General features: G+C 48.2%; 1 protein-coding gene across 1 annotated transcript in view; it reads left to right on the top strand.

The window, feature by feature from the left end:
* LOC140427975 (endothelin-1) overlaps nucleotides 1-18,189 on the top strand; it is a 90,316-nt gene that overhangs the window by 27,534 nt on the left and 44,593 nt on the right. The window lies entirely within an intron of this gene.

The raw sequence follows: 18,189 nt of genomic DNA, 5'->3' as shown, positions 1-18,189 counted from the left end.
GACCCAGGGTAATGCTCTGTGGTCCCAGGTTCGAATCCCACCGTGGTGAAATTTGAATTCGATAAAAATCTGGAATTAAAAGCCTAATGATGACCAGGAAACCATCGCCGATTGTCGTCAAAACGCCTCTGGTTCACTAATGTCCTTCAGAGAAGGAAATCTTCCGTCCTTACCTGCTCTGGTTGTGGTTGACTTAACTGCCCCCCCACTGCCCCGCCAAGCGAGCCACTCAGTTCAAGGGCAATTAGGGATGGGCACCAAATGTTGGCCCAGCTAGTGATGCCCACATTCCAAGAACAAATAAAAAATGTGTGATATTTCCAGCTGCGATATTTCCAGATGTGACATTTCCAAGTGTGATATTTCCTGTGTGACACACACAGGTTTGACATATCCAGGTGTGACATATCCAGGTGTGACACACTCAGGTTTGACATATCCAGGTGTGACACACTCAGGTTTGACATATCCAGGTGTGACACACACAGGTTTGACATATCCAGGTGAGACACACTCAGGTTTGACATATCCAGCTGGGACACACTCAGGTGTGTCATTTCCAGCTGTGGCACATTAAAGTTGTGATATTTACAGGTGTGATATTTCCAGGTGGGACATTTCCAGGTGTCATCATCACATTGGCCTGGTAGGAATACTGATGAAGACCATTGAATTTGAAAAAGGAAAGATGTGTGGCTTAATTTTAAAATTATCTCATAAATTGTTGGGCTGAATGTGATGAAGTTTGTTTTGGTTAAATAATGTGGTGTAAAGATTGTGTTAAAGTTTCCCAAGCTCAAACATGTAATAGATGTGGACTCCTAATTAGAAAGAGGATCAAGCTAGAAAGAAGGAATAAAAGAACTTGCATTTATTTAGCACATTTCACAACTTCAGGATATCCCTGAATGATTTACCACCACTGAAGCACAGTATGCGTTCGGCGTCATTCCTGTTGAAAAGTAAATAACATGGCAGCCAGATCTGTTCACAGTTGCACCACTCCCTTTACATCTTGGCATAGCTTTGTGGCTGCCTTGTGCGTCAATGACCCATGACACTAATCAATGGACCCAGCGAGCCTACGCCAATTGGGTTCCCTGAAGTAGGGTGCGGGTGGTGGGTTTACTTCGCTCATTCTCGGCCGACTTCAGGAACCCAGTAGGCTGAGAATGAGCGAACTAAACACACCACCCGCACCCGATCAACCAACCCCTTCAACTACGTCACAACAGATGTGGTCAGCTCTGCATCTACTGGTGGATTGGGCTCAGTGTTTCAGGATAGTGGGTAGCCCACTTTGAATGTATGAGTGAGCTATTCCCACCAATTCGTGCCAGTTCTGGACACAACACTTTAGGAAAGGTTTCAATGCGCGGAAAAAAATTTGTGGGAAAGGTTCTGGAGATGAGAAACCTTGGTGACGGACATGGGTTGGAGAAGTTGGGTCGGCTTTCCTTGGAAGAGAGCTGGCTAAGAGGAGACCTGGTAGAGATGGAAGGAATCTAGAATGAGAGGGCACAGATTTGAAGTAATTAACAAAAGAAGCAGAGGCAATATGAGGATCATTATTTTCATGCAGTCAGTGTTCCATCCGAGAGCGTGGTGGAGGCTTGTTCAATTGGAGCATTCAAAAGGAAGGGCCATTGCAAACACGATGGGCAAAATGGCCTCCCCCTGTGCTGTAACCATTCTGTGATTCAGTGAAGTAGGAAGCAGTCTGTATCCATTCCTTAGGGGTAGCCAGATATTTTGTGCCTGGCCTGGAGAAGTGGACCCATTGGAGTTTATTCCAGTATTTGTGATCTCAGTAACCTAAACTCTGAATTAGATAATGAGCCTCGAACTGATATATAACATGAGGACGTCAACATTTACTACTGGTAATGTCATTACACCATCGTCACAGCCATAGCCTACAGACCTACTCTCTCTTGGCCTGGTCTTCCTCATGAGGGCGGCATGGTAGCACAGTGGTTCGCACTGTGGCTTCACAGCGCCAGGGTCCCAGGTTCGATTCCCGGCTTGGGTCACTGTCTGTGCGGAGCCTGCACATCCTCCCCGTGTGTGCGTGGGTTTCCTCCTGGTGCTCCTGTTTCCTCCCACAGTCCAAACATGTGCAGGTTAGGTGGATTGGCCATTCTAAATTGCCCTGAGTGTCCAAAAAGGTTAGGTGGGGTTACTGGGTTCCGGGGATAGGGTGGAGGTGTGGGCTCCCTTTCCAAGGGGCGGTACAGAGTCGATGGGCCGAATGGCCTCCTTCTGCACTGTTGATTCTATGATTCTATGATTCCCCACTCTCTCTCCCTTTCTTTCACCCTCCCACTTCTTCCCATTCTCTCCCTCCCCCTCACAATCCAACATTCCCCACGCCAACTGTGCGTTTTCAGTTCTGGCTCTTACTTTTGGGTCAGAACGTTGTGGGTTCACTTCCTAGCATGGGCAGCACGGTCGCACAGTGGTTAGCACTATTGCTTCACAGCACCAAGGATCCGAGTTCGATTCCCGGCTTTGGTAATTGTCTGTGCTGAGTCTTCACGTTCTCCCCGCGTCTGCGTGGGTTTCCTCCGGGTGCTCCGGTTTGCTCCACAAGTCCCGAAAGACGCACTGTTAGGTGAATTGGACATTCTGAATTCTCCCTCTGCGTACCCGAACAGGCGCCGGAATGTGACGACTAGGGGCTTCTCACAGTAACTTCATTGCAGTGTTAATGTGAGCCTACGTGTGACACTCATAAAGATTATTGTTACTATTATTATTCCTAATCTAGACCGTAGCACGGCAATGTTGGCATTGCTAGATCTGCTGACTGTTAGCCTTGCCCCTAAACAAGGACCCTGTCAGTCATTCTTGTGGCTGTAGGACATCTTGGCACTTTTGAAAAAGGGGTGGGCTGTCCTCCCCAGTGTACTGGCCAATATTTATCCCTGAACCGAAATCACTGGCACAGATTATCTCACCACCCCATTGCTGTTTGTGGAAGCTTGCTGTGCACAAATTGATTGCTGCGTTCTCTGCATTACCGTGGCGATGGCACTTAATTGGCTGTAAATGTGCTGAGTCCATGAAAGGTAAAACATAAATGAGCATTCTTTCTTTCTTTACAAGTAAGCTCAAATATAGGCTGGAGATTTAGAGGGTTAGAAACACTACCTAGCTTCTGCATCCTACCTCTTTCATACAAATATACACACCCACAGGCACTCACATATAACAGTGAGCTCTCAAGCTACTTGCAGTAATAAATATTTCACAGGGTGGGTCTTTTTGTCTGTACACTATATTTAACATCAGAGATCAGCTTTCATTATATTGAGGTATTTGTGTGGAACTATAATTACATCCCTTCAGCAGTCAGGCATCTGTGGATGAACACAGAAGTCTTGCTATAGGAAACAAGTTACGCAGTGTGTTGGTATGGTTGGTAGCGAGAGAAGGAGCAGATGTTATGAGTAGTAATTCATTCCTTCATTCACTCATTCATTCACTCACTCATTCACTCATTCATTCATCATTCATTCATTCATTCATCATTCATCAGCACATTGTCAAAGCTAGTGCCCTATGAAGGGAAACATTTCTATGATCATCATTTGAGTTGAGTGAGAGAGTGAAGCCTGGAGAGAGAGACCTCAAAACTGATATTCCCTCCGTCGAGATGATTGAAACAAAGAAGTTGTAAATATACTGAGAATTTTACGATCTCGAGACATCTCAAAGCTAATTGTGTCCATTTGAAAATGCAATCACTGTTGTTATGTCGGTACGTATGGGCATTGCAAGCTTCCACCAAGAGCAGTGAGTTAGGTGTCTAATGAGATAATCAATTTGTCCCAGAAATATTGGTTGAGGGATGAATGTTGATCAGGATACTGCGGAGAAGCCGGCTGCTGTGCTTTAAAATAGTGCCATGGGATCTTTTACATCCACCTGAGAGGGTAGATGTAAAAGGGCTGCACGGTAGCACAGTGTTTAGCACAGTTGCTTCACATCCCCAGGGCCCCAGGTTCGATTCCCGGCTTGGGTCACTGTCTGTGCGGAGTCTGCACGTTCTCCCCATGTCTGCGTGGGTTTCCTCCGGGTGCTCCGGTTTCCTCCCACAGTCCAAAGATGTGCAGATTAGCTGGTTTGGCCACGATAAATTGTCCCTCAGTGTCCTAAAAGGTTGGGTGGAGTTACTGGGTTACGGGGATAGGGTGGACGTGTGGGCTTGGGTAGGGTGCTCTTTACAAGGGCCGGTGCAGACTCGATGGTCTCATTCTGCACTGTGAATTCTATGTAGCCTTGACTTAACATCCATTAGAAAGAAGTGCCTGACCTTGGGGTAATAGAAGATCCATCAAATATCTATTGGCATAATCACATGGAGATTGGTTGTTGATGGATGCGACTTGGATAATTTGAAGTGTGGTTTCGCAAAGTTTAGTATTTGCGGGGCAGAATGGGGGAGAAGTACAAGCAGAAGACCCAGAAGTAGGCAAGGTGATTGACCATCAGGAGAACTGTAAGAAATTTCACGGGAGCGTAGTAAATGTGAAGAAATGCAAGGTGATTTAGGCAGGAAGGATAAGCAGAGACTTTGGCTCAGAATCTGCTGGAGCCTTCAGGTTAAAATATATTTGCCTGAAAGTGAAGTCGAACAATGGGAGCCAGCAGAGGGCAGTAGAGCGGAGCTGCTGATTGGCTGTTGTGGGGGTAATTCGCATATGTCCGTGTGCTCACCCTAACTTGAAGGTGAACCTCAGCAAGAGACCCTAGCTGTTCAAGTGAAGACAAGCATCCAGCAGAGGTCAGTAGAGCAGAGCTGCTGATTGGCTGTTGTGGGGGAAATTTGCATACGTCCATGTGCTCACCCTAACTTGAAGGTGGTTTGTGGAGGAGCTGCTGTCAAGTGACACTTAAACCCGAAACACTTCTTCAGTGTTTCCCTCCCTACCCCCTCCTCTAACCAAAAAAAACCCCAACCGCTGTTAAGATCAAGAGGAAGGCTCGATGGCAGGTAGAAGTCGAAAGAAGTTGAACCGTGATGTCACAGCCTGCAGGTAAGGGACTGGCTGGTGACTGGTAAGTAGTTTATCTTTTATTTTCCCTCAGGTGTTATCGTGTGGGGCGCAGAGGTTGCTGAGTGAGTGCGTGCTGAGAAGGGGAGTGAATAACAGGTAAGCTTTTTCTTTTTCTTTTTTTATCTAGAGGGGATGGCAGGGAAGGTAGTGCAATGTTCCTCCTGCAGAATGTTTGAGGTGAGGGATGCCGTCAGTGTCCCTGTTGATTTCACCTGTGGGAAGTGCACCCATCTCCAGCTCCTCAGAAACCGCGTTAGGGAACTGGAGCTGGATGAACTTCGGATCATTCGGGAGGCAGAGGTGGTCATAGTTAGAAGCTTCAGGGATGTAGTTACTCCGAAGAATAAAGATAGATGGGTGACGGTGAGAGGGGCTGGGAGGAAGCAGTCAGTACAGGGGTCCCCTGTGGTCGTTCCCCTTAGTAACAAATATACCACTTTGGATACTGTTGGGGGGGGGGGGGGGGGGCTTACCAGGGGTAAGCCATGGGGTACAGGTCTCTGGCACAGAGTCTGTCCCTGTTGCTCAGAAGGGAAGGGAGGAGAGGAGTAGAGCATTAGTCATTGGAGACACCATAGTTAGGGGGATAGATAGGAGATTCTGTGGGAACGAGAGAGACTCGTGGTTGATGTGTTGCCTCCCAGGTGCCAGGGTGCATGATGTCTCGGATCGTGTTTTCGGGATCCTTAAAGGGGAGGGGGAGCAGCACCAAGTCATGGTCCACATAGGTACCAATGACATAGGTAAGAAAAGGGATAGGGATGTAAGGCAGGAATTCAGGGAGCTAGAGTGGAAACTTAGATCTAGGACAAACAGAGTTATTATCTCTGGGTTGTTACCCGTGCCACGTGATAGCGAGATGAGGAATAGGGAGAGAGAGTACGTGGCTACAGGGATGGTGCAGGAGGGAGGGTTTCAGATTTCTGGATAATTGGGGCTCATTCTGGGGTCGGTGGGGACCTCTACAAATGGGATGGTCTACACCTGGACCAGAGGAGTACCAATATCCTGGGCGGGAAATTTGCTCATGCTCTTTGAGAGGGTTTAAACTAGTTCAGCAGGGGCTTGGGAACCTGAATTGTAGCTCCAGTACACAGGAGGTTGAGAGTAGTGAGGTCATGAGTAAGGTTTCAAAGTTACAGGAGTGTACCGGCAGGCAGGAAGGTGGTTTAAAGCGTGTCTTCTTCAATGCCAGGAGCATCCGGAATAAGGTGGGTGAACTTGCGGCATGGGTTGGTACCTGGGACTTCGATGTTGTGACCATTTCGGAGACATGGATAGAGCAGGGACAGGAATGGTTGTTGCAGCTGCCGGGGTTTAGATATTTCAGTAAGCTCAGGGAAGGTGGTAAAATAGGGGGAGGGGTGGCATTGTTAGTCAAGGACAGTATTACGGTGACAGAAAGGATGTTTGATGAGGACTCGTCTATTGAGGTAGTATGGGCTGAGGTTAGAAACAGGAAAGGCGAGGTCACCCTGTTAGGGGTTTTCTATAGGCCTCCGAAAAGTTCCAGGGATGTAGAGGAAAGGATTGCAAAGATGATTCTGGATAGGAGTGAAAGCAACAGGGTTGTTGTTATAGGGGACTTTAACTTTCCAAATATTGACTGGAAACGCTATAGTTCGAGGACTGTAGATGGGTCTGTTTTTGTCCAATGTGTGCAGGAGGGTTTCCTGACACAGTATGTAGATAGCCAACGAGAGGCGAGGCCATATTGGATTTGGTACTGGGTAATGAACCAGGACAGGTGTTAGATTTGGAGGTAGGTGAGCACTTTGGTGATAGTGACCACAATTCGATTAAGTTTACTTTAGTGATGGAAAGGGATAGGTATATACCGCAGGGCAAGAGTTATATCTGGGGGAAAGACAATTATGATGCGATGAGGCAAGACTTAGGATGCATCGGATGGAGAGGAAAACTGCTGGGGATGGGCACAATGGAAATGTGGAGCTTGTTCAAGGAACAACTACTGCGTGTCCTTGACAAGTATGTACCTGTCAGGCAGGGAGAAAGTGGTCGAGCAAGGGAACCGTGGTTTACTAAAGCAGTTGAAACACTTGTCAAGAGGAAGAAGGAGGCTTATGTAAAGATGAGACATGAAGGTTCAGGTAGGGCGCTCAAGAGTTACAAGTTAGCTAGGAAGGACCTAAAGAGAGAGCTAAGAAGAGCCAGAGGGGACATGAGAAGTCTTTGGCAGGTAGGATCAAGGATAACCCTAAAGCTTTCTATAGATATGTCAGGAATAAACGAATGACTAGGGTAAGAGTAGGGCCAGCCAAGGACAGTAGTGGGAAGTTGTGATTGGAATCCGAGGAGATAGGAGAGGTGCTAAATGAATATTTTTCATCAGTATTCACACAGGAAAAAGACAATGTTGTTGAGGAGAATACTGAGAATCGGGCTACTAGACTGGAAGGACTTGAAGTTCATAAGGAAGAGGTGTTAGCAATTCTGGAAAGTGTGAAAATAGATAAGTCCCCTGGGCCGGATGGGATCTTTCCTAGGATTCTCTGGTAAGCTAGGGAGGAGATTGCTGAGCCTTTGGCTTTAATCTTCAAGTCATCTTTGTCTACAGGAATAGTGCCAGAAGACTGGAGGATAGCAAATGTTGTCCCCTTGTTCAAGAAGGGGAGTAGAGACAACCCCAGCAACTATAGACCAGCGAGCCTTACTTCTGTTATGGGCAAAATCTTGGAAAGGTTTATAAGAGATAGGATGTATAATCATCTGGAAAGGAATAATTTGATTAGAAATAATCAACACGGTTTTGTGAAGGGTAGGTCGTGCCTCACAAACCTTATTGAGTTCTTTGAGAAGGTGACCAAACAGGTGGATGAGGGTAAAGCAGTTGATGAGGTGTATATGGATTTCAGTAAAGCGTTTGATAAGGTTCCCCACGGTAGGCTACTGCAGAAAATACGGAGGCACGGGATTCAGGGTGATTTAGCAGTTTGAATCACAAATTGGCTAGCTGGAAGAAGACAAAGGGTGGTGGTTGATGGGAAATGTTCAGACTAGAGTCCAGTTACTAGTGGTGTACCACAAGGATCTGTTTTGGGGCCACTGCTGTTTGTCATTTTTATAAATGACCTGGAGGAGAGCGTAGAAGGATGGGTGAGTAAATTTGCAGATGACACTAAAGTTGGTGGAGTTGTGGACAGTGCGGAAGGATGTTACAAGTTACAGAGGGACATAGATAAGCTGCAGTGTTGGGCTGAGAGGTGGCAAATGGAGTTTAATGCAGAAAAATGTGAGGTGATTGATTTTGGAAGGAATAACAGGAAGACAGAGTACTGGGCTAATGGTAAGATTCTTGGCAGTGTGGATGAGCAGAGAGATCTCGGTGTCCATGTACATAGATCCCTGAAAGTTGCCACCCAGGTTGAGAGGGTTGTTAAGAAGGCGTACGGTGTGTTAGCTTTTATTGGTAGAGGGATTGAGTTTCGGAGCCATGAGGTCATGTTGCAGCTGTACAAAACTCTGGTGCGGCACAATTTGGAGTATTGCGTGCAATTCTGGTCGCCGCATTATAGGAAGGATGTGGAAGCATTGGAAAGGGTGCAGAGGAGATTTACCAGAATGTTGCCTGGTATGGGGGGAAGATCTTATGAGGAAAGGCTGAGGGACTTGAGGCTGTTTTCATTAGAGAGGAGAAGGTTAAGAGGTGACTTAATTGAGGCATACAAGATGATCAGAGGATTGGATAGGGTGGACAGTGAGAGCCTTTTTCCTCAGATGGTGATGTCTAGCACGAGGGGACATAGCTTTAAATTGAGGGGAGATAGATATAAGACAGATGTCAGAGGTAGGTTCTTTACTCAGAGAGTAGTAAGGTCGTGGAATGCCCTGCCCGCAACAGTAGTGGCCTCGCCAATGCTAAGGGCATTCAAATGGTCATTGGAAAGACATATGGACGATAAGGGAATAGTGTAGATGGGCTTTAGAGTGGTTTCACAGGTTGGCGCAACATCGAGGGCCGAAGGGCCTGTACTGCGCTGTAATGTTCTATGTTCTAGGGAGCATCTGGGACCCTTGGTGAACAGCTGGATCAACAGTCTACCTCCATAACCAATGGGATTTAAAGATTGAGAAAGTAAGAGTGGGACAACAGATGGATGCTGCAAGGTAGCGTCATGAAAGGAGTAGAGGAGGTTTCTGGATTAACTAACGCACACCTTTGAAAGAGGAAAAATAGAACATTGAGTATCCAGCCAAACCTTAAACTGATATATGTTATCACTCAAGCAAAGGAGGTATTTACGCCAATTGCAGTCATTATGACCATTGCTGGCCCGATTCTCTAGTGCTAATCAGAAGATAGAATGTGCTGAGAAACCCAATATCATTTGCCACAGCAATCATGGTGATCACAATGATGATGGTGGCTATGGCACTGATTGTGGCTCTGGCAATGAAGGTGGCTATGGCAATGGCGGTGGCTATGGCAATGATGATGGCCATGGCAATGGTTGTGGCAATGACTGAGGCTATGGAAACGATGGTGGCTGTGGCAATGATGGTGGTCATGGCAATGGTGGTTACAATCCACAGAGCTTTAAAGCGGGGCAGGCACGTGGAGTGCATCAGTTGGCCAGGCCAGGTCCCGCTGCACCACTCAACGGGATCCCCACTGCTGTTTCCACGTCTGAGGAAATCCACAATTCAATATGCAACTCACTGGTCTTGTGCATTCCTGTAAAGTCCACTTGCAATTGTCTCCAGGCTGTTCTCGAGAAATCCCAAATCCTCAATGATCGTGGCCAAATCATGAATGTGATTGAAATTTATCCCTGCATTTCTGTTATTGTTTCAACATTCTCTGATGTTAAATCTGAGGTTCATCACGCACCTTGAGCCGGAGTCAATATGCAAATCACAGTGACTGGCTGACTTCTGCCTAACAAAACTAATTATAATTTAAACAATTAAAGCTCACATGGACTGTATACGTTTTGTACTTGTGCATTATTATATTATATCAGAACCAAGGGACCCAAAATGTGTTGTTATGATTTCATTTGATGAACTGCAGGTTGGAATTTCATTAATTTGCGATTTGTAAAAGTGCTAAATTATGAGGTTAGATTGCACAGATGAACCTTGTGTCTTTTTCAATTTGGATGATTAAGTGGTAAACAAATTGAGTTCTGAGTAGAATTAAAAAGGTTGTTCTCCGACAGGCAGGCTCTGACCATTGAGGTACAGGGGGTGAGATTCTCCACTCCCGCGCCGGTTGGGTGAATCGCCTGGGCCGCCAGAATTTCCCAGGACGCCGGTCCGACGTCCTCCCGCGATTCTCCCAAGCGGCGGGAACGGCCCCGTCGAGTTCTGCGGGCCGGAGAATCGCCGGAGACACCCAAAATGGCTATTCTCAGGCCCGGATGGGCCGAGCGGCCAGGCCAAAACGGCGGGTTCCCCCCGGCGCCGTCCACACCTGGTCGCTGCCGTCGGGAACAGCGCGGGAATGCTGGGGGGGGCGGCCTGCGGGGGCGGGGGGGGGGGGGGGATCCTGCACCGGGGGTACCTCAAATGTGGCATGGCCCGTGATCGGTGCCCACCGATCGTCGGGCCGTCCTCTCTGAAGGAAGACCTCCTTCCTTCCGCGGCCCCGCAAGATCCGTCCGCCATCTTCTTGCGGGGCGGACTCAGAGAGGACGGCAACCACGCACGCGCGGGTGACGCCAGTTATGCGGCGCCGGCCGCGTCATCTATGCGGTGCCGCCTTTACGCGGGCGACAAGGCCTGGCGCGTGTCGATGTCGCGGCCCCGATCCTAGCCCATTGTCGGGTCCTGAATCGGTCGGGATAGGGGCCGTTTCGCACCGCCGTGAACCTTGACGGCGTGGGCACTCCGGCGGCGGAGTGGAGAATCCCGCCCCACAAGTGACAGTGCTGGGGCTCCAGCTATTCACAATCTACGGCCAAAATTCTCTGATCCGGGTTTGCCCCACCACCGCGGAATCCCGCCGGTGTGAATGTACGGAGCGATCCGGCCGACATCACTGATGTGGACATGGGGACCAAAGTAATATTTCAAATTTTGCTGATGACGCAATACTAGGTGGGAATGTGAGTTGAGAGGAGGTTGCAAAGAGACTTGAAGGGGATTTGGACCGGCTGGGTGAGCGGGCAGGAACATGGCAGATGGAATATGATGTGAATTAAACGTGAAGTTACTCACCATGGGTAGAAAATGCAGAAAGGCAGAGTATTTCTGCAATGGTGAGGAATTGGGAAATATTGATGTCCAAAGGGACCTGGTATCATTCTTCACTCAACACTGAAAGCTAATATGCAGACGCAGCAAGCGATCAGGAAGGCAAATAGTACGTTGGCCTTTATGGCAAGATTTGAGTATAAGAGTAAAGGTGTCTTGCTGCACTTTTATAGAGCCTTGGTGCACCTGGAGCACTGTGGGCAGTTTTGGCCTCCTTTTCTAAGGAAGGATGTACTTGCCATTTACCAGACTGATTCCTGGAAAGGTGGGATTGGCTTATGAGTGGGAATTGTTGAAACTGGGCCTGTATTCTCTAGCGTCCAGAAGAATGAGAGGTGACTTGTTGAAACCTATAAAATTCTTACAGGGCTCAACAGGGTAAATGCAGGAAGGATGTTTCCCTTGGCTGAGGTCTCGAACCAGGGGACACAGGCTCAGAATAAAGGGTCGGCCATTTAGGATCGAGGTCAGGAGGAAAATCTTCACTCAGGCAGAGGTGAATCTTTGGAGTTCTCTATCCCAGAAATCTGTGGAGATTCAATCATTGAGTATCAAAGACATAGTTCAATAGATTTCTAGTGAGGTGGCACAGTGGTTAGCACTGCTGCCTCACAGCACTCAGGGACCCGGGGACAACTCCGGCCTTGGGTGACTGCCTGTGTGGAGTTTACACATTCTCCCTGTGACTGCGTGGGATTCCTCCGGGTGCTCCGGTTTCCTACCAGAGTCCACAGTTGTGCAGGTTAGGTGGATTGGCCGTGCTAAATTACCCGTCGTGCCCCAAGATGTGCAGGTTAGGTGGGGTTATGGGGATAGGGCAGAGGGATGGGCATAGGTAGGGTGCTCCTTTGGAGGGTCGGTGCAGGTTCGATGGGCCGAATGGCCTCCTCTGCACAGTAGGGATTCTATAATACCAGGGAATATTGGGTTATTGTGGGAAAATGGCATTGAGAAGACCAGCCATGATCTAATTGAATGGTGGAGCTGACTCAAGAGGCTGATTGCCCAACCCCGGCCTGTTTTTGTGTTTCTATGTTCCTGTACTTAAAATAAGTGGATGGTCTGATAAAAACACAATCAACTTAAAAATGTCAATTTGATCACCCCTTAATTTGCTATCGCCAAGGATCTCCAAGCCTAGTACATGGAGCCAATCTCTATTAAAACACTTTAAGCCCCTGTAACATTGTTGATAATTAAAACCAATGATTTTACTCTTGTTGTACATCACCGAAACAGCAGGATTAATAGGACACTTGATAAAAGTCTTCAAAATTTAGGTGAGTCAGGCACTGATGGTGGCGAGTTCCAGTTCACATGGGGAGTAGGAGTTGCTGTTAACATGCCTGTTGTAGTCTGGAACTACAGGTATTGATGATAGAGGCCCCGACATTCCTTCCTTCACATGGCTGGCCAGGAATTTGCCCGCTTTTACCACCTGCCATCGGTGTGTGATACCCAACCTGCTTTGCCACATTCCTTCCTCGGCCACTGCTTCGTGGAGCAGAACTCGAACCCCAATTTTCAAGCTTTGAGGACTGCTTGCTACTGATTGCACCACCACACCGCCAATGAGTCAGCCAGGTAGCACAGTGGAGAGCACTGCTGCTTCAAAGCACCAGAGACCCGGGTTCGATTCCCGGCTTGGGTCACTGTCTGTGCGGAGTCTGCACGTTCTCCCCGTGCCTGCGTGGGTTTCCTCCGGGTGCTCCGGTTTCCTCCCAAAAGTCCTGAAAGACGTGCTTGTTATATGGATTGGCCTTTCTGAATTCTCCCTCAGTGTACCCGAACAGGCGCCGGAATATGGCGACTAGGGATTTTCACAGTAACTTCGTTGCAGTGTTAATTTAAGCCTACTTGTGACACTAATAAAGATTATTGTAATTATTATAATAACCAGGGAATGTCAATTCAAACTCACTGTTAAAAGAAAGCTGGGAGAGGCTAGGAGAGGTCGTTTGTCACGGGAGCTTTTGATCAGAAACAGCAGTGCATTCATAATCCCCAATAGCCTTTTCAAGTCAAGTGCATAAATATTTGAAGGAGGATAAGATTGTTGAAAAGAAAAATGAAAGAAAGACTTGTAATTGTATCACACTTCCCCCAGCCTCAGGATAAGCCAAAGAAAACACTTTCCAGCCAATGGAGTATTTTTGAATTGTAGTCACTATTGAAATGTAGGAATTTGAGAGAATTGGGAGGGGTGGGTTGACAAAATACCACATAAGCGCATTTAAAAAGCCAGCACAAAACGGGATAAATTAGAGAAACATCGTGTTCCCTTCCAACTCCGAGAAAGTGGCAGATCTCCACTCAGCATCCCAGTGAGTGCTTCACAGAAAAGCAATTTTGATCAGCACTGCAAGCAGTGGTTACATGTGGCTTTCATTTCCTTGGGTTAACTTAGACCGTTTGAACATCGGTTTGCACTCCGGGCACTGAGTCAGAGAGGAAGCTCAGGCCAATCTGTCAAAATAACACCACATGATTGCAAAAAAATATATATCCGCCATCTTGTTTCGGAGGGATCATAAGAATGTTTGATGCCAGCTAAGTGTTGCAACATTGAACACGGAGAACATTGTGGAACCTTAAACAATCACAGAGATGGGACTGAAAACGCATCGTCTTGCCCTGGAGGGAATATGATGTAACCAGGGGTGTAAGTTAAAGTTTGTCAACGGTGTCCTCTTTCTGCAGTCACAGTAAAGCGTTGAAGTACACGTTGACCACACCTTGCCCAAGATCCTCAGCTTAGTCTACTTTACACTGAAACCATGGGCGAGATTCTCCGACCCCCTGCCGGGTCGGAGAATCGCCAGGGGCTGGCGTGAATCCCGCCCCCGCCGGTTGCCGAATTCTCCACCACCGGATATTCGGCGGGGGCGGGAATCGCGGCGCGCCGGTTGGCGGGCCACCCCCCGCGATTCTCCGGCCCGTATGGGCCGAGGTCCAGCCGCTAAAATGCCTGTCCCGCCGGCGTAGATTAAACCACCTACCTTACCGGCGGGACAAGGCGGCGTGGGCGGGCTCCGGGGTCCTGGGGGGGGCGCGGGGCGATCTGGCCCCGGGGGGTGCCCCCACGGTGGCCTGGCCCGCGATCGGGGCCCACCGATCCACGGGCGGGCCTGTGCCGTGGGGGCACTCTTTCCCTTCCGCCTCCGCCACGGTCTCCACCATGGCGGAGGCGGAAGAGACTCCCTCCATTGCGCATGCGCGGGAATGCCGTCAGCGGCCGCTGACGCTCCCGCGCATGTGCCTCGCGGAGATGTCATTTCCGCGCCAGCTGGCGGGGCACCAAAGGCCTTTTCCGCCAGCTGGCGGGGCGGAAATTCGTCCGGCGCCGACCTAGCCCCTTAAGGTTAGGGCTCGGCCCCCAAAGATGTGGAGCATTCCGCACCTTTGGGGCGGCGCGATGCCTGACTGATTTGCGCCGTTTTGGGCGCCAGTCGGCGGACATCGCGCTGTTTCCGGAGAATTTCGCCCCATGTTTCCGTGAGTGACTGACCAAAGTCGCTGGCCGAGGTTTTCCGACCATTCCCACCAGCGGGATCTTCCAGTCCTGCCGACAGCGTCTCCCCACCGTGGGTTTTCCAAACGGCGGAGGGTTAGAACGATGGAGAAACACAATGGCAGACCGCCTCTTTGGCTGCAAAAGATGCCACGGTGGGTGGACGCCAAAAATCCCACCCACTGAGTGGGTTTCACTGCTCTCCTAATCCAGAGACCCAGATCTGGGGACGTAGGTTCAAATCGCACCATAGCAACAGGTGGAATTTTATTCCAATTCATAAAATCTGCAACGTAAAGCTGGTCTCAGTAACGGCGACCATGAAACTACCATCGATTGTTGTGAAAACCCAACTGGTTCATTAATGTCCTTTTAGGGAAGGAAATCTGCCGTCCCTACATGTGACTCCAGACCCAGAGAAATAGGGTTGACTCTTAACTAACCCTCTGAAATGGCCGAGTGATTCACAGTGAACTCGGGATGGGCAACAAATGCTGACCTTGCCCACGTCCCAGGAAAGACTAAATTAAAACCCCGTTGATTTATTCCAGTGTAAATTCAGCTAATTTCTTTCAGAAAGAAATGTTTTAGGACACGGTATTTGAGTGATAGGAGAAGTAGTGGGTGTAGCTTGGGGCATCCAAAACCTGGACCTTTGTTTCCCAAAGCCCTCCACCACTGGAGTTTTTCCTCATTCTGTGTCTGTTGTAGACTCACTGATAGAGATTGATAGCTATGATTGATCACAAACTCCATTATTGTTGGATCATGTGACTATTCAGGTTGGTAGGAGGTGAATTTGCTGACCCCTGGTCTTTTTGACACATAGAAACCCCATACTCTTTTATCTCATCTAATTGTAATGGTCCTTCCTGTTTATTTTAATTGAGAGAGGTGGATACTCAGCAAGACCTTGGTGTCGCTCGTGTATCAGTTGCTGAAAGTTAGAGCGCAGGTACAGCAGGCAGGAAAGAAGTCAAATGGTATGTTGGCCTTCAAGGCGAGAAGATTTGAGTATAGGAATAGAGATGTTTTACTGCAATTGTTAGGGCATTGGTGAGGCCACACCTGGAATATTGTGTGCAGTTTTGGTGTCCTTATATCATATAATTTACAGTGCAGAAGGAGGCCATTCGGCCCATCGAGTCTGCACCGGCTCTTGGAAAGAGCACCCTACCCAAGGTCAACACCTCCACCCTATCCCCATAACCCAGTAACCCCACCCAACACCCAGTAACTCCACCCAACATTAAGGGCAATTTTGGACACTAAGGGCAATTTATCATGGCCAATCCACCTAACCTTATCTGAGGAAGGATGTTCTTGCTATGGAGGGAGTGCAGTGAAGGTTTACCAGGCTGAGTCCTAGGATGGTGAGACTGTCATATGAGGACAGACTAAATCAGATAGGATTATATTCATTAGAGTTTAGAAGAGTGAGAGGGGATGTCATAGAAACTTGCAAAATTCTACCAGGATTGGACAGGGTAGATTCAGAAAGAATGCTCCTGATGGTGGGGGAGTCCAGAACTCGGGATCATGGTTTGAGGATAAGGGGTAAAACTTTTAGGACTGAGGTGAGGAGAAATGTCTTCACCCAGAGAATGGTGAATCTGTGGAATTCATGACCACAGAATGTAGCTGAGGCCAAAACGTTGTGTAATTTCAAGAAGCAATTAAATATAGCTCTTGGGGCTAAATGGATCAAGGGATGTGAGGGGAAGGCGAGATCAGGGTATTGAACTTTTGTTTAATAAACTTAGTGTACCCAATTCATTTCTTCCAATTAAGGAGCAATTTAGCGTGGCCAATCCACCTACCCTGCACGTCCTTGTGTTGTGGAGGCGAAACCCACGCAAACACGGGGAGAATGTGCAAACTCCACACGGACAGTTACCCAGAGCTGGGATCGAACCTGGGACCTCAGCGCTGTGAAGAAGAAGTGCTACCCACCGCACCACCGTGCCGCCCAGGGTATTGAACGTGATGATCAACCATGATCATAATGAATGGCGGAGCAGGCTCGAAGGGCCGAATGGCCTCCTCCTGCTTCTATTTTCTATGTTTATATTCCCTTGTTGCCCTTTTTATTTTGCCGTTCTAATTTTTGATCCATGGATTATTAATTGCGTTCATTAACAGAGGGATTGAATTTAAGAGCCGTGAGGTGATGATGCAGCTGTACAAAACTTTGGTAAGGCCACATTTGGAGTACTGTGTACAGTTCTGGTTGCCTCATTTTAGGAAGGATGTGGAAGCTCTGGAAAAGGTGCAAAGGAGATTTACCAGGATGTTGCCTGGAATGGAGAGTAGGTCTTACGAGGAAAGGTTGAGGGTGCTAGGCCTTTTCTCATTAGAGCGGAGAAGGATGAGGGGCGACTTGATAGAGGTTTATAAGATGATCAGGGGAATAGATAAAGTAGATAGTCAGAGACTTTTTCCCCAGGTGGAACACACCAATACAAGGGGACATAAATTTAAGGTGAAAGGTGGAAGATATAGGAGGGATATCAGAGGTAGGTTCTTTACCCAGAGAGTAGTGGGGGCATGGAATGCACTGCCTGTGGAAGTAGTTGAGTCGGAAACATTAGGGACCTTCAAGCAGCTGTTGGATAGGTACATGGATTACGGGAAAATGATATAGTGTAGATTTATTTGTTCTTAAGGACAGCACGGTAGCATTGTGGATAGCACAATTGCTTCACAGCTCCATGGTCCCAGGTTCGATTCCGGCTTGGGTCATTGTCTGTGCGGAGTCTGCACGTCCTCCCCGTGTCTGCGTGGGTTTCCTCCGGGTGCTCCGGTTTCCTCCCACAGTCCAAAGATGTGCGGGTTAGGTGAATTGGCCAATGATAAATTGCCCTTAATGTCCAAATTGCCCTTGGTGTTGGGTGGAGGTGTTGAGTTTGGGTAGGGTGCTCTTTCCAAGAGCTGGTGCAGACTCAAAGGGCCGAATGGCCTCCTTCTGCACTGTAAATTCAATGATAATCTATGATTAATCTAGGACAAAGGTTCGGCACAACATCGTGGGCCGAAGGGCCTGTTCTGTGCTGTATTTTCTATGTTCTATGTTCTATGTTATTAATGGACCTGTGTCTTTAAGTCAGGCATCAGAGAGGAATGAGGTATTCAGAAGTTACAGGAGAGAACACTCTGCCAGCCTCTGCTAGTTTGAACAGGAGACCCCAGACTTTTCAGCACCAGAGAGAGAGATGGGGTGGGACTCAGTTTGATTGATTATTTGGTGGCCAATGAATTGGCCCGAAAGGCTGTACTCTACCCGGTATCAGGTGGTGATCGGATCCTATCCCAGTGGAATGATTTTCAGGGTCAGAAGGAGCTCGGTTTGTCTCCTGTTTCCTTTCTCCTCCGTGTTTCCTCCAGAAAGGCTGTGAG

Source organism: Scyliorhinus torazame, chromosome 1 (genome assembly GCF_047496885.1).
Source record: "Scyliorhinus torazame isolate Kashiwa2021f chromosome 1, sScyTor2.1, whole genome shotgun sequence".
Lineage (NCBI taxonomy): Eukaryota > Metazoa > Chordata > Chondrichthyes > Carcharhiniformes > Scyliorhinidae > Scyliorhinus > Scyliorhinus torazame.
Note: the sequence above shows the minus strand (reverse complement) of the source record. Positions and strands in the feature narration are given on the sequence as shown.